Source organism: Hyla sarda, chromosome 6, assembly GCF_029499605.1.
Source record: "Hyla sarda isolate aHylSar1 chromosome 6, aHylSar1.hap1, whole genome shotgun sequence".
Classification (NCBI taxonomy): domain Eukaryota; kingdom Metazoa; phylum Chordata; class Amphibia; order Anura; family Hylidae; genus Hyla; species Hyla sarda.
In genome coordinates, this window is record NC_079194.1 from 303,477,089 (window position 1) to 303,500,930 (window position 23,842).

The 23,842-nt window shown below is 45.5% G+C and overlaps 1 protein-coding gene across 6 annotated transcripts in view; it reads right to left on the minus strand.

The window, feature by feature from the left end:
- Positions 1-21,168, minus strand: part of MICAL2 (microtubule associated monooxygenase, calponin and LIM domain containing 2) — a 238,036-nt gene extending 216,868 nt beyond the window's left edge. For 5 of the 6 annotated variants that reach the window (XM_056527946.1, XM_056527945.1, XM_056527944.1 and 2 more), the window contains exon 1: positions 2,962-3,081. The gene's annotated coding sequence lies outside the window, so the exon portion shown is untranslated. Of the gene's footprint in view, positions 1-2,961; positions 3,082-20,996 lie in introns of those variants that run through there. The other variant, XM_056527942.1, reaches the window with a different exon arrangement.
- Between the last annotated feature and the right edge of the window lie 2,674 nt (positions 21,169-23,842).

A 23,842-nucleotide genomic window follows, 5' to 3' on the forward strand; every position in this document is an offset into this window, starting at 1 on the left:
ATTGGGTTATTATTAACCTGTTACTCTATGAGACCACAGCAGTCAATGAGATGTCACTCTATGAGACCACAGCAGTCAATGAGATGTCACTCTATGAGACCACAGCAGTCAATGAGATGTCACTATATGAGACCACAGCAGTCAATGAGATGTCACTCTATGAGACCACAGCAGTCAATGAGATGTCACTCTATGAGACCACAGCAGTCAATGAGATGTCACTATATGAGACCACAGCAGTCAATGAGATGTCACTCTATGAGACCACAGGAGTCAATGAGATGTCACTCTATGAGACCACAGGAGTCAATGAGATGTCACTCTGAGACCACAGCAGTCACACAATGACATCACAGCAGTCACACAATGACATCACAGCGGTCACACCTAATGACATCACAGCAGTCACTCAATGGCATCACAGCAGTTACACAATGGCATCACAGCAGCCACTCAATGGCTTCACAGAAGCTACTCAATGGCATCACAGCAGTTACACAATGACATCACAGCAGTCACTCAGTGACATCACAGCAGCAACTCAATGACATCACAGCAGTCACTCAGTGACATCACAGCAGCAACTCAATGACATCACAGCAGTCACTCAGTGACATCACAGCACTCAATGGCATCATAGCAGTTGCACAATGACATGACAGCAGTCACTCAATGACATCACAGCAGTTACTCATTGACATCACAGCAGTTACTCAATGACATCACAGCAGTCACTCAATGACATCACAGCAGTCACTCAATGACATCACAGCAGTCACTCAATGACATCACAGCACTCAATGACATCACAGCACTCAATGACATCACAGCAGTCACTCAATAAGATTAGAGAGAACTGTCCAACCTGTAGAGTGTTACATCCATAAATACAATGAATGATTTATCAGGATGTGAATGACTCCGGGAACCAGATCCTGCAGAGCGGCGGTCGCTGACAGCTCTGGGATTGTCTTTCTACCATCACAGTCCCAGGAGCGAGGGCCCAGATCACTTACTCTGGATATAACCCCAGGTCTCCTCCTGTATATTACTGTATAGTCCCATATATACATATGCTATAATCAGGGGGGGGGGGGGTGGCAGCCTGAGCAAAACACACAGGCTGAGAAACTACAACCCCCATCCTCTCCAACAGCTGGAGGGGCAAAGTTCAGGGAATACTGACACAGAGGGAGCATAGAGAGACTAACAATCACACATACAACATGGGTATAATATATAATGATGACTGTATATAACATAGAATGTAGCTGATATAACATGGGCATATTGTTTAATAATAACTATATATAACATGGGTATAAGGTGTATGATAACTATATATAACATGGGTATAATGTGTACTAATAACTATATATAACATGGGGATAATGTGTAATAATAACTATATATAACATGGGTATAAGGTGTATGATAACTATATATAACTTGGGTATAATGTGTAATAATAACTATATATAACATGGGTATATTGTGTAATGATAAATATATATAACATGGGTATAGTGTGTAATAATAACTATATAACATGGGAATAATGTGTAATAATAACTATATATAACATGGGTATAAGGTGTATGATAACTATATATAACATGGGTATAATGTGTAATAATAATTATATATAACATGGGGATAATGTATATGATAACTATATATAACATGGGTATAATGTGTAATAATAATTATATATAACAAGGGTATAATGATAACTATATATAACATGGGTATAATGTGTATGATAACTATATATAACATGGGTATAATGTGTAATAATAACTATATATAACATGGGTATAATGTGTATGATAACTATATATAACATGGGTATAATGTGTATGATAACTATATATAACATGGGTATAATGTGTATGATAACTATATATAACATGGGTATAATGTGTAATAATAACTATATATAACATGGGTATAATGTGTATGATAACTATATATAACATGGGTATAATGTGTAATAATAACTATATATAACATGGGTATAATGTGTAATAATAACTATATATAACATGGGGATAATGTGTAATAATAACTATATATAACATGGGGATAATGTGTAATAATAACTATATATAACATGGGGATAATGTGTAATAATAACTATATATAACATGGGGATAATGTGTAATAATAACTATATATAACATGGGTATAATGTGTAATAATAACTATATATAACATGGGTATAATGTGTAATAATAACTATATATAACATGGGGATAATGTGTAATAATAACTATATATAACATGGGGATAATAGATAATAATAACTATATATAACATGGGGATAATGTGTAATAATAACTATATATAACATGGGTATAATGTGTAATAATAATTATATATAACATGGGTATAATGTGTAATAATAACTATATATAACATGAGTATAATGTGTAATAATATCTATATATAACATGGGGATAATGTGTAATAATAACTATATATAACATGGGAATAATGTGTAATAATAACTATATATAACATGGGGATAATGTGTAATAATAACTATATATAACATGAGTATAATGTGTAATAATAACTATATATAACAAGGGGATAATGTGTAATAATAATTATATATAACATGGGTATAATGTGTAATAATAACTATATATAACATGGGTATAATGTGTATGATAACTATATATAACATGGGTATAACATCTATATATAACATGGGTATAATATATAATGATAACTATATATAACATAGGGTCAGGTGGCAATCACTTCATACAATGTATATTATACTGGCTGCTATAACATAGGGAAGCGTTTCCCAACCAGAGTGCCTCCAGCTGTTGCCGTTGGCTGTCCGACCATGCTGGAAGTTGTAGTTTGGGAACAGCTGGAGGCCCCTGGTCGGGACACTTTGCGGGTCAGTGACATTACACTATAGGGGAGGTCAGTACAGGTCCTTACCATGAGCAGAGCGCCCCCATCAGAGCGGGCACGGGGTGCAGCAGATCCGCGCTCAGTCCTCGCAGGGCAGTCGGTACAGTGTGACAGCTCCGCTCACATTGCTGCGGCTCCCGGGACCAGCACAGGGGAGTGTTTGTGGGCGGGGCCGGTGCTGGTGACTGACAGCTGCGGAGCCCGCCCCCAACCCGGCGAGTTACTGTCAATCATCTGCTGTAATGACTCTCAGGAGACTGTGACAGGGATAACTACAGGGGGACAACAGGGGTCATACAGGGAGACAAGAGGGGTCATACAGGGGGACAACATGGGTCATACAGGGAGACAAGAGGGGTCATACAGGGAGACAAGAGGGGTCATACAGGGGGACAAGAGGGGTCATACAGGGGGACAAGAGTGGTCATACAGGGGGACAAGAGGGGTCATACAGGGGGACAAGAGGAGGGGTCATACAGGGGGACAACAGGGGTCATACAGAGGGACAAGAGGAGGGGTCATACAGGGGGACAACAGGGGTCATACAGGGGGACAACAAGGGTCATAGGATGTGACTACAGGGGGACAAGAGGGGTCATACAGAGGGACAACAGGGGGACACCAGGGGTCATACAAAGGGAAAACAGGGGTCATACAGGGGGACACCAGGGGTCATACAAAGGGACAACAGGGGTCATACAGGGGGACAAGAGGGGTCATACAGGGGGACAAGAGGGGTCATACAGGGGGACAAGAGGGGTCATACAGGGGGACAACAGGGGTCATAGGATGTGACTACAGGGGTCATACAGAGGGACAACAGGGGTCATAGGATGTGACTACAGGGGGACAAGAGGGGTCATACAGAGGGACAACAGGGGTCATACAGGGGGACACCAGGGGTCCAAGAGGAGTCATACAGGGGGACAAGAGGAGTCATACAGGGGGACAAGAGGGGTCATACAGGGGGACAACAAGAATCATACAGGGGGACAACAGGGGTCATAGGATGTGACTACAGGGGGCAACAGGGGTCATAGGATGTGACTACAGCGGGCAACAGGGGTCATAGGATGTGACTACAGGGGGACAACAGGGGTCATAGGATGTGACTACAGGGGGACAACAGGGGTCATACAGGGGGCAACAGGGGTCATACAGGGGGACAACAGGAATCATACAGGGGGGCAACAGGGGTTATACAGGGGGACAACAGGAAGCATACAGGGGGACAACAGGGGTCATACAGGGGGACAACAGGGGTCATACAGGGGGATAACAGGAAGCATACAGGGGGACAACAGGTGTCATACAGGGGGACAACAGGAAGCATACAGGGGGACAACAGGTGTCATAAAGGGGGCAACAGGGGTCATAGGATGTGACTACAGGGGGACAACAGGGGTCATAGAATGTGACTACAGGGGGACAACAGGGGTCATAGGATGTGACTACAGGGGGACAACAGGGGTCATACAGGGGGACAACAGGGGTCATACAGGGGGAGAACAGGAAGCATACAGGGGGACAACAGGTGTCATACAGGGGGACAACAGGAAGCATACAGGGGGACAACAGGTGTCATACAGGGGGACAACAGGGGCCATACAGGGGGACAACAGGGGCCATACAGTGGGACAAAAGGGGTCATAAAGGGGGACAACAGGGGTCATAAAGGGGGACAACAGGGGTCATAAAGGGGGACAACAGGGGCCATACAGGGGGACAACAGGGGCCATACAGGGGGACAACAGGGGCCATACAGGGGGACAACAGGGGCCATACAGGGGGACAACAGGGGCCATACAGGGGGACAACAGGGGCCATACAGTGGGACAAAAGGGGTCATAAAGGGGGACAACAGGGGTCATAAAGGGGGACAACAGGGGTCATAAAGGGGGACAACAGGGGCCATACAGGGGGACAACAGGGGCCATACAGGGGGACAACAGGGGCCATACAGGGGGACAACAGGGGGACAACAGGTGTCATACAGGGGGACAACCGGTGTCATACAGGGGGACAACAGGGGCCATACAGTGGGACAAAAGGGGTCATAAAGGGGGACAACAGGGGTCATAAAGGGGGACAACAGGGGTCATAAAGGGGGACAACAGGGGCCATACAGGGGGACAACAGGGGCCATACAGGGGGACAACAGGGGCCATACAGGGGGACAACAGGGGCCATACAGGGGGACAACAGGGGCCATACAGGGGGACAACAGGGGCCATACAGGGGGACAACAGGGGCCATACAGTGGGACAAAAGGGGTCATAAAGGGGGACAACAGGGGTCATAAAGGGAGACAAGAGGGGTCATACAGGGGGACAAGAGGGGTCATACAGGGGGACAAGAGTGGTCATACAGGGGGACAAGAGGGGTCATACAGGGGGACAAGAGGAGGGGTCATACAGGGGGACAACAGGGGTCATACAGAGGGACAAGAGGAGGGGTCATACAGGGGGACAACAGGGGTCATACAGGGGGACAACAAGGGTCATAGGATGTGACTACAGGGGGACAAGAGGGGTCATACAGAGGGACAACAGGGGGACACCAGGGGTCATACAAAGGGAAAACAGGGGTCATACAGGGGGACACCAGGGGTCATACAAAGGGACAACAGGGGTCATACAGGGGGACAAGAGGGGTCATACAGGGGGACAAGAGGGGTCATACAGGGGGACAAGAGGGGTCATACAGGGGGACAACAGGGGTCATAGGATGTGACTACAGGGGTCATACAGAGGGACAACAGGGGTCATAGGATGTGACTACAGGGGGACAAGAGGGGTCATACAGAGGGACAACAGGGGTCATACAGGGGGACACCAGGGGTCCAAGAGGAGTCATACAGGGGGACAAGAGGAGTCATACAGGGGGACAAGAGGGGTCATACAGGGGGACAACAAGAATCATACAGGGGGACAACAGGGGTCATAGGATGTGACTACAGGGGGCAACAGGGGTCATAGGATGTGACTACAGCGGGCAACAGGGGTCATAGGATGTGACTACAGGGGGACAACAGGGGTCATAGGATGTGACTACAGGGGGACAACAGGGGTCATACAGGGGGCAACAGGGGTCATACAGGGGGACAACAGGAATCATACAGGGGGGCAACAGGGGTTATACAGGGGGACAACAGGAAGCATACAGGGGGACAACAGGGGTCATACAGGGGGACAACAGGGGTCATACAGGGGGATAACAGGAAGCATACAGGGGGACAACAGGTGTCATACAGGGGGACAACAGGAAGCATACAGGGGGACAACAGGTGTCATAAAGGGGGCAACAGGGGTCATAGGATGTGACTACAGGGGGACAACAGGGGTCATAGAATGTGACTACAGGGGGACAACAGGGGTCATAGGATGTGACTACAGGGGGACAACAGGGGTCATACAGGGGGACAACAGGGGTCATACAGGGGGAGAACAGGAAGCATACAGGGGGACAACAGGTGTCATACAGGGGGACAACAGGAAGCATACAGGGGGAAAACAGGTGTCATACAGGGGGACAACAGGGGCCATACAGGGGGACAACAGGGGCCATACAGTGGGACAAAAGGGGTCATAAAGGGGGACAACAGGGGTCATAAAGGGGGACAACAGGGGTCATAAAGGGGGACAACAGGGGCCATACAGGGGGACAACAGGGGCCATACAGGGGGACAACAGGGGCCATACAGGGGGACAACAGGGGCCATACAGGGGGACAACAGGGGCCATACAGGGGGACAACAGGGGCCATACAGGGGGACAACAGGGGTCATAAAGGGGGACAACAGGGGTCATAAAGGGGGACAACAGGGGCCATACAGGGGGACAACAGGGGCCATACAGGGGGACAACAGGGGCCATACAGGGGGACAACAGGGGGACAACAGGTGTCATACAGGGGGACAACCGGTGTCATACAGGGGGACAACAGGTGTCATACAGGGGTCAGAAGATGTTATACAGGGGGGCAACAGGGGTCATAGGATGTGACTACAGGGGGGGCAACAGGGGTCATAGGATGTGACTACAGGGGGCAACAGGGGTCATAGGATGTGACTACAGGGGGCAACAGGGATCATAGGATGTGACTACAGGGGGACAACAGGGATCATAGGATGTGACTACAGGGGGACAACATGAATCATACATAGGGACAACAGGGGTCATAGGATGTGACTACAAGGTCATAGGATGTGACTACAGGGGGACAACAGGGGTCATAGGATGTGACTACAGGGGGACAACAGGGGTCATAGGATGTGACTACAGGGGGACAACAGGGGTCATAGGATGTGACTACAGGGGGACAACAGGGGTCATAGGATGTGACTACAGGGGGACAACAGGGGTCATAGGATGTGACTACAGGGATTAACAGGGGTCATAGGATGTGACTACAGGGATTAACAGGGGTCATAGGATGTGACTACAGGGGGCAACAGGGATCATAGGATGTGATTACAGGGGGCAACAGGGGTCATAGTTTGTGACTACAGGGGGACAACAGGGGTCATAGGATGTGACTATAGGGTCATAGGATGTGACTACAGGGGGACAACAGGGGTCATAGGATGTGACTACAGGGGGACAACAGGGATCATAGGATGTGACTACAGGGTCATAGGATGTGACTACAGGGGGACAACAGGGGTCATAGGATGTGACTACAGGGGGACAACAGGGGTCATAGGATGTGACTAGAGGGGGACAACAGGGGTCATAGGATGTGACTACAGGGGGACAACAGGGGTCATAGGATGTGACTACAGGGATTAACAGGGGTCATAGGATGTGACTACAGGGATTAACAGGGGTCATAGGATGTGACTACAGGGGGCAACAGGGATCATAGGATGTGATTACAGGGGGCAACAGGGGTCATAGTTTGTGACTACAGGGGGACAACAGGAATCATACAGGGGGACAACAGGGGTCATAGGATGTGACTACAGGGTCATAGGATGTGACTACAGGGGGACAACAGGGATCATAGGATGTGACTACAGGGTCATAGGATGTGACTACAGGGGGACAACAGGGGTCATAGGACGTGACTACAGGGGGACAACAGGGGTCATAGGACGTGACTACAGGGGGACAACAGGGGTCATAGGATGTGACTACAGGGGGACAACAGGGGTCATAGGATGTGACTACAGGGATTAACAGGGGTCATAGGATGTGACTACAGGGATTAACAGGGGTCATAGGATGTGACTACAGGGGGCAACAGGGATCATAGGATGTGATTACAGGGGGCAACAGGGGTCATAGTTTGTGACTACAGGGGGACAACAGGGATCATAGGATGCGACTACAGGGATCATAGGATGTGACTACAGGGGGACAACAGGGTTCTTGAGGGAAATTCCTTTCAATTAAAGGTGATCATACACCTGAACCTTACAGCCAACAGCTGCTTGTCCTGATTCCCCCATACACATGCATGATTGGCTGGGCTGAGTGTGCATATGTCTTCAATGGGCAGATGAGAGAAAGCCGTTACCAGACTCCTCTGATTATCTCTTAGGAAAACAAAAGGATCTGGAGATTAAATTCAAAATGCCCAATGCTTTTCTTCCCCAACAACAAGTAGAGGCCTCATACACATTAGTCGGCCGCTCCTGCAAAAATTCCCAGGTTCCGAAAAGCTTTTCTATAATGTGCATGAGGGGAATGTCCAGGAATAGAAAAACAGCTAGCACCACACCTAACCTCAGGTTGTGTTTGGTATTACAACTCGGCTCCATTCACTTCAATTGAACTGAGCTGCAATACCACATACAACCTGACGACAGGTGTGGCGCTGTTTTTTCGAAAAACTCAGCTCTGTTTTTCTGCTCATATGTGATTGCAATAAACTACCTTCAGAGGTGCCTGGCAGTGGCTTGCTACCCTTTCCCCATTGGAAACACATGCACACTCATGTAAGCCGAGCATGCATGTATATAGGGGAGTTGTCCAGAGAAATAGCTGTAGAATGGACACATAAACATGGACGCCCTGAGGCAGTCTTTGTAAGTGAAAGCGACTGCGTCCTCAGAGCCTGAAAATCGTGTTTACCCAGAACTATTCACTAGTGACCAAGTGACGACAAGTCGCCGCTCCGCCTGATCCTCGCCCTGCAGGAAGCCACCCCTCATAGGTCACCACCCCCAGTCAGGACACGGCGCTCCCCAGAGGTGGCCGCTCTGATTCCACTTATTACGTTTTTTATTCCACTTTTTTTTAGCCTGTTTCTGTTTTTATGCTTTATTAACCGCAGATTCTGATGTCATTATATTTCCCCCGCTGAATACTGAGTAATTCTGAGTAACTTCCTACTGCAACCAAATATCCTCTTAAGTATCCCCTGATGAAATCAAAACAAAAAGGAAACACGTTGTCAGGAATTGTGGAGGAAACTTCAGTGTATCCATGCTTTGCAGAACTACAACTCTCAGCATGATTTGTCACAGATTTTCCCAATTAAAGGAGTGTTCCCATCTCAGCTTGTTATCCCGTATCTCAGTGTTTCCAAACCAGTGTGCCTCCAGCTGTTGCAAAACTACAATCCCCAGGATTCCTGGACAACGTAGGTTATCCGGGCATCCTGAAAGTTGTAGTTTTTCAACAGCTAGAGGCACACTGGTTGGGAAACATTGATTCAATGTATGCACTCATCGTTACATGAGTGTATGCTGGGAGTTGTAGTTTTGCAACAGATGGAGGCACTCGGGTTGGGAAACACTGATTTAATGCATGCACTAATTGTTAAATGAGCGCATGCTGGGAGTTGTAGTTTTGCAACAGCTGGAGGCACGTTGATTGGGAATCACTGATTTAATGCATGAACTCATTGTTTAATAAATGCATGCTGGGAGTTGTAGTTTTTCAACAGCTGGAGGCACACTGGTTGGGAACACAGAACCACACTTGTCCCCAGGTTATATGTGGTATTGCAGCTCAGATCCATTGAAGTGAATGGAACCAAGTTGTAATACCTCACACAAGGTAACTGATGAGATTAAAAAGGGTTTCCCAACTAGGGTGCCTCCAGCTGTTGCAAAACAAACATCCAGCATGCCCGGAAAGCCAGACTCATTGGGCATGTTAGTAGTTGTAGTCTTGCAACAGCTGGAGGCACGCTGGTTGGGAAACACTGATTTAATGCATGCACTCATTATTAAATGAGCACATGCTGGGAGTTGTAGTTTTGCAACAGCTGGAGGTCTACAGTTGGGAGACCACTGAAGGCACTCTGGCTGGGGAAAAACTTTTTTTTCCTTAAATGAGCGCATGCTGGGAGTTGTAATTTTGCAACAGCTGGAGACGCACTGCTTAGAAATCTCTGATTTAATGTATGCACTCATCGTGAAATGGGCGCATGCTGGGATTTCTAGTTTGGCAACAGCTGGAGGTCTACAGTTTGGAGACCATTGTTCTAAAATAAAGAAACAATGTATCGTTATCATTAGATACTGTTTTCTTTGTTTACTCCTTGCACTTCTTTTAAATGTAGCACTATGATCATGAATAGAATGCTAAAAGGACAGTGAGAACCGACACAGAGTCCTAGATTCAAAATCAGGGACTCATCTTAGTTTAGGGTGAAATCAAATGCATCATGTGATTTGCGTCATTGTTTTTGCATAACCTATGGCAGTGTTTCCCAACCAGGGTGCCTCCAGCCTTTGGCTGTCCGGGCATGATGAGAATTGTAGTTTTGCAACAGCTGGAGGCACCCTGGTTGGGAAACACTGATCTATGGGACTATAAAATCCCACATAGCACCCCCAAAAACCCCTTCAGCGCCGGTGGAACGTCAGAAACCTGAACCGCCTGGGGTGTCGGTTGTCAGGAGTATTACGGGAGTTTATTTCCATGTGATTACCTGTATAATTGTCAGGTCAATTGCTTATTTGTATTGTGTTTACATTCAGGTTTCACGTACACAAGCCAGAACGCGTCTGATCCGGGCGGGGGACGGAGACACAATGAGGAACGCGCATTTGTGTATCTTTCATGTCGGAGCGCAAGATGAAGTCCTAAGGGCCCATGCACATTATGGAAATTCTCAGAGTGGAATTCCACTTGCTCTTATTTTGTGTGGTAATTTATTGCGGGAATAAGAATTGGCGCAGAGTTGACAAGTGGGATCCCGACGGATCTGTCTCTAGGAAGTTTAATGGGAGGCTGCTGCATGCGGAATTCTCAGGGGAATTCTGTAGTGTGTAAGGGTCCTAAGGCTGGGTTCACATTACATAATCTTCAGCTGATTGTTTTCGGCGTGGTATTTCGCTTAAAGAACGTGCGTTAATTCTTTCGGAGAAGGAAATTCCATTGTGGAATTCTCTAGTGTGATCCTGGCTTAAAAGTTGATCTTTCCTACTCCCGTTCTATAGACTGCCCTCCTGTAGTTGGGTATCTAACATGTGATACAGTCTAAGGGTATGTTCACACGGGCGGATTACCTGCAGAATTTCTGCAGCAGATTTTGCTACCATTGACTTTAATCGGTCAGCAGAAAATTTGCAATAGGGGCAGATTTGCAGATTTTCCTTCAGACCCATTGAAGTCAATGGTAGCAAAATCTACTGCGGATTTTCCGCAGCAAATACGCTGCGAAAATTCCGCAGGTAATCCGCCCACGTGAACCCTAAGGGTACGTTCACACGTGCATATTTTCTGCTGCAGATCTGCTGTAGCAGATTTTGCTACCCATTGAAGTCAATGGGAAGCAAAATCTGCAGAATGAAATCTGCAGCAGATCTGCAGAAAAAATATGCACATGTGAACGTTAGGTTAGGCTAGGTTCACACTACGGAATTTCTGCAGGCAGAAATTCCGCTTGCTAAAATGTATAGTGTAGTGAATGGGTTTCCGTTCACAAATTCACACTTCGGAATTTGTGAACGGAAAATCCGCTTGGAAATTTCCGCCTGAAGAATGGTGTTGCTCATTTTTCAGGCGGAAATACTCGCGGAACACACTGCAGTCTATTGGAAATTTTCTGGCCAGAGATTTCGCAGTGTGAACCTAGTCTTAGGGTCTATTTACATGGCAGAATTTCTGCTTGCGAATTAAAGCCCATATTCTTCTATGGGATTCCGCACTCCCATTCACACTTCTGAATTTCCGCTTGCGGAATTCCGCAAGCGGAAATTCAGTAGTGTGAATGGGAGTGCGGAATCCCATAGAAGAATATGGGCTTTAATTTGAGGCGGAATTCCGCAAGCGGAAATTCTGTTGTGTGAATAGACCCTAAGGCTAGGTTCACACTGCGGAATCTCCAAGCAGAAAACTTCCGCCTGGAGATTCTAAGTGCGACCAGCGCCGACTGAATCAGTCAGCAATAGGACCGCGCGGACACTGCAGTCTCCAATAGACTGCAATGTGTTCCGCGAGTATTTCTGCCTGAAGAATTTTCAAGGGGATTTCCCGTTCACAAATTCCGAAGTGTGAATCTGTGAACGGAAACCCATTCACTATACTATACATTTTAGTAAATGGAATTTCTGCCTGTAATTTCAAAGCAGAATTGCAGGCGGAAATTCCGTAGTGTGAACCTAGCCTAAAAGTGCCACTCAAGACTACACCCCTCATCACATTATGCTTCTGAACTGTGCCGTATCTATAGGTGGGCCAGAGGTTGTTGTCGCACCCTCGCCCATGAGTCTCGAGGCCATATGTTTATTTTACTCCATATGAGGGAAAGATCAATTCTGTATATTTGGGGGGCACTGTTGCAGATTTTGCGTTGGGGCCCAAGTTAGGATGCATTCACACTATGTTATTAGCCGCCATGGCACAAAACCATGTCCTGTCACCGAGTGCACGGAGCGAACTCCGCTCCGTGCCCGATGACTGGCGATGCCAGCCGCCACGCCACCTCCATTCCCGCCTATAGGAGGAAGCGCGACAGCTATGTACTAACCATCACGCCCCCTCCCATAGACATGAATGGAGGGGGCGTGGTGTGACATCACGAATGCGGAAGCTGCCGGCCCGGAGATCCCCGTGATCTAACATCTTATACCCTATCCTTTGGATAGAGGATAACATGTTTTCAGCGAAGTACCCCTTTAAGACCATAAAACCCCTATGATGTTTTCAGTTTGCGGTCCTTAGACACACTGTTGGGCCGGGACTTGCGGCAGTAATACAGATTCCTAAATGCGGCCATATTATGCTCATCTGAAACCTTCGAGGGTCTGTCAGGGTTGTTTTTGTCAATTTTTGACAGTAAGTAGTAGTGCAGCATGTAGTCAGTGAGGTCTGTTGGGCTCTTTCTTGTTCTGTCACAGGATTGATACGGTATAGCGTCATCAGAGCCCATAGCTGGCCATAGAATTGTATGCTTGTGGCTATAATGACATCTCCGACCATATAGACATTAGGGTACGGTGGAGTCTCCCCTCTCCCCCATTCGCAATACATGCATGCTCGGACGAGCCGAGTGTGCACGTGTATTCAGGGACGAATGAGCTGAAGTCTACGGCCAGCTGTAGACTATCATGTGAGCACCCGACAGAACTACATTCCCCATCGTGTAATGTTAATGAGTATTGGGATATACTGGAACAAACCTTTAAATCCTGGGAGTGTCTCCGGAGATAAGAGACGCCTAATGACCCGATAATGGATTCTGGAATGCTGAACAGGGCACGGCTGATATGGGCAAACCCTCAAACGCATAATATCCTGGAGTTCTCACATTCTGAACAGTTAATGCGGCTTTCTGTTTGTTTACAACTCTGCCGCCATATTGTTTTCACTTTTGTAATAGATTCTCAGTTTATTATTATGGGTAGAGGGTCTATATCCTAGGTGTCTAATCTGCAGCCCTCCAGATGTTGCTAAACTACAATTCCCAGCATGCTCGGACAGCCAACGGCTGTCCGGGCATGCTGGGAGTTGTAGTTTTGCAACAGCTGGAGGGCAGCAGGTTGGACATTTAGGGTCTATACGAAGAACTGCCTCATAGAATGTCTTATACTCGCCATGTTGGTTCCATGTATAAATAAAGTTTATTGAAAAGATCACAGGGGCTTTGTTTCTATGTGTGAATAATACAGACTTCTACAATACAGTTTATTAAAGAAAACGTAATTAATACGCTTTAATAACAACATATGTATCAATAAAGTTTATTGAAAATACATCAAAGACAGCATTTGCCCCCTAGCAACCAATCAGATTCCAGCTTTCTGTTTCAGCAGCAAATGAAAGCAGCAATCTGATTGGTTGCCGTGGGCAACCCCATCCTCTCCTTGTGTCTGGCCTACATGAGGCCTAGTACTGTGTGTGATTATTTTCAATGAACTTTATTTATAACTAAATTTTTATCTACCCATCAATTCCTAAAAAGACAATGAAAATCACTTTAGAAATCGTTAGAAATCATTACATGTGTGATTCTTTTCAATAAACTTTATTTATAACTTTCTGGACATTCCTAATTTTACATCTACCGATCAAATCCTAAAACGCCAAATAAATCACTTGTATAAATCATTACGTGAGTATGTCATTCTTTTCAATAAACTTTATATATAACTTTCTGGATGTTCATAAATTTAGATCTACTGATCCAATCCTAAAAAGTAAATAAAATCACTTGTATAAATCATTACGTGGTTTTGGCGCGCTGCCAGCCCGGTGATATAGACATTAGTTATGGCTCATGGCATCTGGCCAGGATTAATGACATTGTTTTGAAGCTGTTTGGATAATCTCAGGTGTGACGGCGAGTGATAGGTATAGATAGCGCCGAATTTCTAGCCAGATTAGACTATTAGTATGTAAACATGGAAAGTGTTTTTGTTTTTTCTTCGTGTATTCAACTTACATAACCTGAAGGCCTGAAGGAATCTCTATAACCTATGGCCGGCATTAGACGAGTGTAATATGGCGCCGCTTCTGTATTACGGCCTTATGTCCCAGCCAGTGCAGACCGCACCTGGTGACACCCCCAAACAGGATGTCACCACTAAGGTGAAGTAACCATCCTGTGATGGTGTCACCCCATCTGACATCTACCGGCGGTGGCATGCATTGGAAAATCTTGTAATTGCTGAGGTGGCGCCATTTATATTCACAATTTTCAAATTCTTACTTGTGAGGAGGTGGGGGCTTTGAGTGACACCATTTTCTACTGCAACTGGTGACACCAACACTAGGGCCGCCACAGGAGTGACCCAAACTGAAATCGTCATTGACCCTATATCAGGGTCGGGTTAAGACTTGCAACTATAATACAAATACGAAAATGCAGCCATATTACGCTTTTCTGAAACTGGTCTAATGCCGCAGTGTTAGTTAAGAGGGTCCGGTTTGGGGGTCTGTATTCATTTTTGGGTGTGATGAAGGGGGTTATATGCACAAAGAGAACCTGTCGCCCCTCTCGACATTTCAATTGCATTATTGCATTCATCATAATATAATCCAGTGTTTGCCAACCATTGTGCCATTATGCAACAGCTGGAGGTACATAGATTGGGGAACACTGATCTATATCTATGATGGCCTCTTATCTCTGTTGACTTTGGATGTCAGAGGAGAGAAGTGTTGGGCAAGTGTCCCCCTGCAGAATACAGATTCTCTCTAAATCAATAGCTTGGGGGGTTTGGTCTGTCCTACCTAAAATGAATCAGGCATAAGGGAACCAAAAATTTGGCACCAGGCTCTACTTTTTAGACTGATATTCAAATAGTGCGACCATGGACAGACTGATGGATGACAGCGCGTAAACCTACGTGGATTACTTAACCTAATGCTATAATCAGTCATTGTAACTGGAGTCAATCAATAACTGCAACACTGCAATGTGAGGGCAACAGGAACTGCGCACTTTGCACCCACACCCCAAAAAGTTTGTAGGACCTGGAAGAAACAGATTATTTTACAGTTGCCTACCCACTAGCTTTTTTTTTTATTGTTGCGATTCCAAGATGTCACCTTGTTGACAGGCACTAAAGTCATCATCTTAAAGTGCAACACATTTTGTGCCGCCGTTACCCTCGCTCCTCCATCCCCCCCCCCCCCACCAGGCATGTAACCTGACAGCTGCGCTCTGCCTGTACAACTGTCCTCTAAACACCCACAATGCACGGCTCTAGGAGAAATAACTTAACTCAGAAGAGAAGTTAAAAAAAAAAGGAATTTATCATTTCCTGCATCAGCAGAGAGCGGCAAAATTGCTCATTTTTATTTAAATTAATTTATTTTAAATTATTTTTTTATTTATTCATTCATTTATTTTTATTTATTTATTTTATTTATTTTAATCAATTTAATTTTAATAAATGTATTCATTTAATTTAATTTTATTTATTTATGTGCAATTTTTCATTAGCGCAGATTTGTTTTGTTTTTTTGTTTGCACAATAGGAAACCTGGTGCACAAAATGAGTGGTTTTCCACAGGAAAGCCCCTGGATAGTGCAAAAAAAATAAAAATAAAATAAAATAAAAAGGTGAAAGGCTCACACACATTAATATGCCAGCCGTTCACCAGAGGAAGTAAGTTTTGCGCAAAAATGTGTGAAAAATTAAGCATGCCGACCACTGCATCTACAAACTAAGCACAGGGAAAAAAATGACGAAGCTGCTGCAGACAGCATAAAAATTGAGCAAAATTAGATGCTAATTGTGGCGCAAGTCAATGCGCAAAATAAAAACACTCTTTATGCAATTTTGCAGATGCACGCCAGATGATCAATTTCCCTAAGAAAAAAAATAAAAAATAAAACTTTACAGCTAGATTATCACTATAAGGCTATGTTTACATGGCAGAATTCTGCAGACAGCGGGCGCTGGCAGAACATACCAACACTAGGACCGCTCAGAAATGCGCCTTCTCCATAGGACATGTCAATCCTTTCTGCGGAGGAGCCAGAATCAGAATTTCCGCGGCAGAACACAATAGGACTCTGATGCAACGGAATTATTCCACAGATTCTGCTTGGAAATTCCACTGTGTGAACAAAGTCAAAGGGCTGCACACTACAGAATTTCCGGATTGCGATATTGTCAGTGGCCGCGGCATATTCTGTAGTGTGAATGCACCCTTAGACACTTGTTCCTCAAAAAGCGAATGTTCCTCTAAAGGGGTATTCCAGTTAAAAACATTATTTTTTTCATATCAACTGGCTCCAGAAAGTTAAACAGATTTGTAAATGACTTCTATTAAAAAGCCTTAATCCTTCCAGTACTTATCAGCTGTTGAAGTTGAGTTGTTCTTTTCTGTCTGACCACAGTGCTCTCTGCTGACACCTCTGTCTGTCTCAGGGACTGTCCAGAGTAGGAGCAAATCCCCACAAAAAATATAAAAAAAAAACTCTCCTGCTCTGGACAGTTCCTGACACGGGCAGAGGTGTCAGCAGAGAGCACTGTGGTCAGACAGAAAAGAACAACTCAACTTCAACAGCTGATAAGTACTGGAAGGATTAAGATTTTTTTTAATAGAAGCAATTTACAAATCTGTTTAACTTTCTGGAGCCAGTTGATATGAAAAAAAAAAATTGTGTTTTTTTTTTCAACTGGAATGCCCCTTTAAGTTGCGGAGAATCTTCCGCCCATGCTCGCCACCTTTCCCTGAGTCTGTAATAAGCGGCGCCTGATACACAGAAGAGCAAAATACAATAAAATGAACCTCCTCTCCCCCTTAAACCTCTGGAATGAATAAATAAATCAGGCCGAGCACCAAGTTATTCAAGATGCTTTGACGGCAAATGCGGCGCAGCCAGACTGACCACATGACTACGTATGCGGCGCAGCCCGCTGCCTGCCCAACACCCTCAGGGCACGCTGCGACAGGTGCCACTCCCACAGCGTCTCGCCAGCCATCACGTTTATGTCCGCAAAATCTCCCAGGCAGCGAGAAATACAAGAGTTGGCACTGGGCCTCATTATGGGCGATTATTATTTCCTTACGCATAGAGCGGTTTTACGTCATCGTAATACGGTACATTTTTGCGCTCCTTATTACGACCGCGATAGTTTGTATCTCTATGAGAATGAACATAGGTCTGCGTATGGCGGTAGCAATATGGACCCTAATACCTAGTTCAGAGGTGTAGCTTGTAGCTTCAGGGCCCCCGATGCGAAATCTGCAACAGGGCCCCATATGCCAAGTATCGTACTGCTCTTTTATGGGGCAAATGTGCTTTGGTGCCCCCTTTAGGCACCAGGGCCCCAGTGCCACTGCTACCTCTATAGCTACGCCCCTGATCTAGTTACATTAAAGAATATAAAATAATGGTCTTATATGGGGCCACATATAGATAATTATCCATAGACTGTTATGGTACAGCGCCCCCTGGAGGCCGATAGAGCAAGAAGTACACAATTGTATTTTCTATCTATGTAATTGTATTCAGGGCCCCAATGCAAAATCTGCCCCATTGGCGCCAGGGCCCGGGCATCGCGCCAAAACACCAAGAACAAAGGTGACGATAACGTGTCCTATACAAAGTGCGTGGATCTGTGTTTATGGCCAGTGACTCATAGGGACAATTCTACTGACAGCTGTTGCAAAACTACAACTCCCAGCATGCCCGGACAGCCAACGGCTGGCTGGGAGTTGTTGTTTTGCAACAGCTGGAGGTCCACAGTTTGGAGGCCACCGCTTTTTACCAGTCTACTGTGCAAAGGAAAAAGGAAATAATCTCACTAGATTCTGGGATAAGAACAATGGCGCCATCTAGAGGATATATAAAGAAACTGCAGGAAGTGTTGATCTGTTACATCCAGGGGTGCGGGGGCAGCAGTCACACCCAGACCCTGGTGCCTGAGGATGGGTAAAGCTCCTATGCTGTTACCCCGTGTTGTAAATGGCACATGGTAGGTGGTGGGGACAGGAACAGATCTTGTTTTAGGGTAATCTGAATGATTTCCAGTGAAAATTTTGTTGCAGATTATATCTCCCCAATTGACAGTCACTGTGTGCAGTCTCTTCCTCCTGTGCAGACACTGTGTGCAGTCTCTTCCTCCTTTGCAGTCACAGTCACTGTGTGCAGTCTCTTCCTCCTGTGCAGTCACTGTGTGCAGTCTCTTCCTCCTGTGCAGTCTCTTCCTCCTGTGCAGACACTGTGTGCCGTCTCTTCCTCCTGTGCAGTCACTGTGTGCAGTCTCTTCCTCCTGTGCAGTCACTGTGTGCAGTCTCTTCCTCCTGTGCAATCTCTGTGTGCAGTCTCTTCCTCCTGTGCAGTCACTGTGTGCAGTCTCTTCCTCCTGTGCAGTCACTGTGTGCAGTCTCTTCCTCCTGTGCAGACACTGTGTGCAGTCTCTTCCTCCTGTGCAGACACTGTGTGCAGTATCTTCCTCCTGTGCAGTCTCTTCCTCCTGTGCAGACACTGTGTGCCGTCTCTTCCTCCTGTGCAGTCACTGTGTGCAGTCTCTTCCTCCTGTGCAGACACTGTGTACAGTCTCTTCCTCCTGTGCAGACACTGTGTGCAGTCTCTTCCTCCTGTGCAGTCTCTTCCTCCTGTGCAGACACTGTGTGCAGTCTCTTCCTCCTGTGCAGTCTCTTCCTCCTGTGCAGACACTGTGTGCAGCCTCTTCCTCCTGTGCAGACAATGTGTGCAGTCTCTTCCTCCTGTGCAGACACTGTATGCTGTCTCTTCCTCCTGTGCAGACACTGTATGCAGTCTCTTCCTCCTGTGCAGTCCCTGTGTGCAGTCTCTTCCTCCTGTGCAGACACTGTGTGCAGTCCCTTCCTCCTGTGCAGACACTGTGTGCAGTCTCTTCCTCCTGTGCAGTCTCTTCCTCCTGTGCAGACACTGTGTGCAGTCTCTTCCTCCTGTGCAGTCTCTTCCTCCTGTGCAGACACTGTGTGCAGCCTCTTCCTCCTGTGCAGACAATGTGTGCAGTCTCTTCCTCCTGTGCAGACACTGTATGCTGTCTCTTCCTCCTGTGCAGACACTGTATGCAGTCTCTTCCTCCTGTGCAGTCCCTGTGTGCAGTCTCTTCCTCCTGTGCAGTCCCTGTGTGCAGTCTCTTCCTCCTGTGCAGTCACTGTGTGCAGTCTCTTCCTCCTGTGCAGTCCCTGTGTGCAGTCTCTTCCTCCTGTGCAGTCCCTGTGTGCAGTCTCTTCCTCCTGTGCAGTCCCTGTGTGCAGTCTGTGTCATCTGTTCAGTCTCTTTCTCTTGTAATCTTAGCTATATACACTGCAGATATTTTCTCTTTAATTTCAGGAACAGGAAGTAGGTGACTATTACCTCTGTCAGCCATACCGCCTCTGGTAGATCCACACTGAGGAAGTAGCTATCCTCTTTCCATCTGTTCATCTGCCACACTTCAGAATTTTTGAAGCGGAATTTGTGAACGGAAAATCCTCTTAAAAAATTCCTCCTGAAGAATGGCGTTGCTCATTCTTCAGGCGGATCTACTCGCGGAACACATTGTAGTCTATTGGAGACTGCAATGTCCGCGCGGTCCTAGTGCCGAATGATTCACACTCCTGGCCGCACTCGGAATTTCTAGATGGAAATTTTCAATCTGGTGATTCCGTAGTCTGAACCTAGGGGACATCTACTCATGAGAACATTTAGGATATGCTGCTAAAAGTCACTGAATGTGCGCAAAATGTTACAGACTATTTGCAGATACAAACTGCATCTGTAGCAAAATTTAGTTGCATGTAAGTAAATAAAATCAAAATCAGTGAAACATTTATTGTGTTTTCAAATTGTGCAGTATATGCAAATAATAATAATAGTAATAATATTATTTATAATAATCAAAATAACAATAATAATAATAAAAATTATCATCATTATTATTATTTTATTAATAATAATATTTATAATAATCAAAATAACAATAATAATAATATTTTAATAATAATACTATTTATAATAATCAAAATAACAATAATAATTATAATAATAATATTAATAATTTTTTCAACAAGGAAACCATTAGCAATTTGCAATTGACGGATCTGCTTGCTGACGGTTTCCATTCCGTTTCTATTGCGCAAATCTTTCCACAGATTGAAAACTAATTCTTAGCATGAAAACAAGCAGACGACTTTTATAGTAGAATGTCATTGGATGTCATTTACCTCCTTTTTGGTAGAATTGTCAGATTCTCGGTTGCCTCTTTTTGTGGTTGCGGCGGAGATGGCGATGTATACACTTTGCCGCGGATGGCGTCGTCTGTATACTCCAGGTCTCCAGAGATCTTTTCCCATTAATCAATAACTGTGAGTTTTATCTGCAGCAAAAGTCGTGTTCTCACCTTACATGGCTCTAAACAAACACGACAAAGGTTACTGCGTAGAGCGGCGATATCATTGCCTTCTAAGGTGCGCCCCTCACCTGCGCCGTCCATAACAGGTAAAGGCTTCACGTACTGCACGGTGACTTCATAGTGTGAACAAGACCCTGCACTGCCCCCAAACAATGGCGCCAAACTGGGAAAAGTCTGGTTCAGTGCACTAGTGCGACATTTTCCAACCAGTGTGCCTCCAGCTGTTGCAAAACTCCCAGCATGCACTCCTCTTTTCTGCATACATTAGTACATGTATTCTGCAGGAGGACACTTGCCCAACCTTCTCTCCTCTGACATCCAGAGTCAATAGAGTCGAGAGGCCACCGTACACATCAGTGTCTACCAACCAGTGTGCCTCCAGCTGTTGCAAAACTACAACTCCCAGCATGCAATGCCATATACTAGCACATGTATTCTGCAGGGGGACACTTGCCCAACCATTCTCTCCTCTGACATCCAGAGTCATCAGACAGTCAAGAGGCCATCGTACACATAGATCAGTGTTTCCTAACATTGTGCCTCCAGCTGCTCCTAAAATACAACTCCCAGCATGCACTCCTATCCCTGCATACACTAGCACATGCATTCTGCAGGAGGACACTTGCCTGACCCTTCTCTCCTCTGACATCCAGAGTCAACAAAGAGTCAAGAGGCCATCGTACACAAAGATCAATGTTTCCCAACCAGGGTGCCTCCAGCTGTTGAAAAACTACAACTGCCGGCATGCCTGGACAGGCTGTCCGGTCATGCTGGGAGTTGTAGTTTTGCAACAGCTGAAGACACACTCGTTAGGGAACACTAACTTCGATAAACCCCTTTTTCTCTCATCAGCTCCCTCTACAGGCAGGGCAAGGCCTAATGCTGCAAAAGAAATAAACAGAGCTTATAATTTCCAAAAACAGCGCATCCTCAGGTTGTGTGTGGTATTACAACTTGGCTCGTCATGTCAATTTAACTGAGCCGCATTACCAAACAGAGCCTGATGACAGGTGTGGCACTGTTTCTGAAAGAAATCAGGCCTTTTTTTTTTTCTTCTGATGCAAAACTACAACTCCCAGCATGCCCGGACAGCCTTTGGCTGTCCGGGCATGTTGAGAGTTGTAGTTTTGCAACATCTGGTTTTGAAGCACCCTTCAACGGGATGCATGGGGCATGCTGGGACTTGTAGTGATGTGACATAACAGGTGGCAGGTTGCATGCACTGTATGTGTTTGATAATAAATACCCGGTTGCTAGGTCCCGGCCGCTCTGGGCTATCACCTAACCTGCACTGTTCCCCTTTGCCCCCCATTTAGGCGCTGGCGTTGCGGATCCAATTACCGGCACATATAGCCGCGCTCTAGTGATGTGTGGCAGGTGCAAAGCAGAAGACTGAAGAAATATATACGAGGAATAGCAAGTGCGAGAACCGTGGCATCTGGAGCAATACTTGGGGTGAACGATCCCCTGTGGATATACAGTCAGTGCAGTATATAGGGGGCACCCACTAACAGTCTGTTGGTTCACACCACGTTTTTGCCGTACTGTTTTCAATCAGTTTTTCTAAAGAAAACCGTATGGCAAAAAAATGGATGGAACCGTATGGGAAAAAGTAAACCGTATGCGTTTTTAAACCGTATACTGTTTTTAAAAGTGCATACGGTTCCGTCAGTTTTTATTAAAAAAAATATATATATATACGTTTTTGAAAATGTTGTCCATTTTTAATGGGAGGGGTGTTGGGTGGGGACTTTGTGCAAAGTAAAAACCGTATACGGTTTCCCATATGGAACTGTATACATGCGAGTTTCCCATTGACGTCCATGTAAAAAAAAAAAAAACTTAAGCGGTTGCAGTACGGTTTTTAAACCGGAGACAAAAACGTGCTCAACCACGGTTTTGACTCCGGTTTTTAAACCGTACTGCAACCGCATACCTTTTTTTTTTTTAACATGGACGTCAATGGGAAACGCACATGTATACAGTTCCATACGGGAAACCGTATACGGTTTTTACTTTGCACATGTGCATTTGCATTCTAAAGTCCCCACCCAACACCCTTCCCATTAAAAATGGACAAAATCATCAAAAACATATGTTTTAGTTTTTTTTAAATAAAAACGGATGGAATTGTATGCACTTTTAAAAACAGCATACGGTTTAAAAACGCATACGGTTAACTTTTTCCCATACGGTTCCATCCGTTTTTTTTTTTTGCCATACGGTTTTCTTTAGAAAAACTGATTGAAAACAGTATGGCAAAAACATGATGTGAACCCAGCCTCTTTGCAGGCTCTCTCTCTCTCTCTCTCTCTCTCTCTCTCTACTGACTTGATACAATGTATCAGTATGGAGTAGGGCTAGAATGTCTACACTGGATACAATTGTAGCAAACTCTAAACCATGAGAATTTATTTTTGATGCTTATATAGAGGACAATTTGGAGGTTCTTGTGTATGCCTTGTGCTTACCTGTTTTAGCTGATGTGGCAGGCGTGAGTTTTCAGCCGTGCTGATTCCAATTTCATTACTGAAATTATTTCCTAAAAGGTACGTTCAGACGAGTGGATCCACAGAGTATTTTACGCTGCAGATCTCCCGCTGAAGGACCCCTACAGGGTTCCTTTAGATGTGCCTGCTCGGAGCGTCAATACGCCGC